Below are 1,301 nucleotides of genomic sequence, written 5' to 3' on the forward strand. Positions count from 1 at the left end.
GTAATAATTTCCTTTATTTATTTATTTATTTTTTTTTTCTTCTTCATTTTGATCTCGTTTCATCCTCATCTTAGTTGTTGCTTTAATGTCAACGCTCCAACGCTTTCTAGCGAAAAATTAGAAGATTATCGTTGACAACTTTTAAATAAGGTTTCTACTTACAATAAACTCGAGTTAATGATAAGGAGTTGTCAAGCAGAACGATGACCCAATATATAACAACATTAATGAAATTACGCAGTAATTTCAAGAAAGATCGCGTTCCCAGCGCTATTGAAATAAGCATAAACAAGCTCGTTACATACACTAGCGCAGTAAAGACTTCACACTGTACTAGAAATTAGGATTTCTCTTATTAAAAACTGCACTTATGGGTTTTTTTTTTTTTTTTTTAATGTGGAACGCTTCACGATTTTGCGTGTCATCCTTGCGCAGGGGCCATGCTAATCTTCTCTGTATCGTTCCAATTTTAGTATATGTTCTGCCGTAGCAAGAACAAATGGGTTGAGGGTGAAAAAATATGTTTCTTAAAAACAAAAACTTACGTTAAATAAAAATCCACTATACTGTCCTACTTCAAACCCAAAGAAGATGTACATACAGCTTATTTCAACATATTTTACTGAACCACCTTTGCCGTCTAGCACTGCTTATATACGTCTTGGCATTGAAGAAACCACATTTCTTCCGTTACATCTGGACCTCGAGCTAAAATTTTCTTAACATTTTTCATATATTATTATTATGTTGGACCACCTTTGTCCAGCACTGCTTGTATACGTCTTGGTATTGAAGAAACTACTCTTCTTTTGTTACATCTGGGAATTAAAGTTTTCTTAACATTTTCCCTGTTGGAAATTTTACTTCTTTCGATTCCATTCATCCAATTCGTGCCACATATTTTCAATTGTATTCATATCCGATAATTGGGGAGGAGAATGTAATTCTTTGGGGACGTTGTAAAGTAGCCACCCGTTTGTAATAAGTTTCAAATCGTTATCTTGCTGCAAAATTCATTCGTCCGGAAGACCGATTTCAGTTGCGTAAGTCTTCAAATTGGCTTCGAAAAGTTTGAGATAAACTTAATGATCCATTTTAGTATCAGTAAAGACCATTCCAGCCACAGAAATCTATCCCCAAACTATAACAACTTCACCGCGGTGCTTTACAGTTATTAATAAATTTGGTATTGCCTCCGTTGTATTAGATTTCTTCCCCTTCATTGTATCCAATTATATTGGACTTAGATTCGGTATTTGTCCACTTATATCATAATTTTCGTGGAGCTGTGCAAACTCGAA

General features: G+C 34.5%; 1 non-coding gene across 1 annotated transcript; it reads right to left on the reverse strand.

Annotated features, from left to right (window-relative positions):
* Positions 1-390: 390 nt before the first annotated feature.
* Positions 391-497, reverse strand: LOC119644476. Its single transcript, XR_005248523.1, has one exon. It is a non-coding gene; the product is annotated as a U6 spliceosomal RNA (small nuclear RNA).
* Between the last annotated feature and the right edge of the window lie 804 nt (positions 498-1,301).

The sequence above is a fragment of the Glossina fuscipes genome, unplaced genomic scaffold (assembly GCF_014805625.2).
Source record: "Glossina fuscipes isolate IAEA_lab_2018 unplaced genomic scaffold, Yale_Gfus_2 117529, whole genome shotgun sequence".
Classification (NCBI taxonomy): Eukaryota; Metazoa; Arthropoda; class Insecta; order Diptera; family Glossinidae; genus Glossina; species Glossina fuscipes.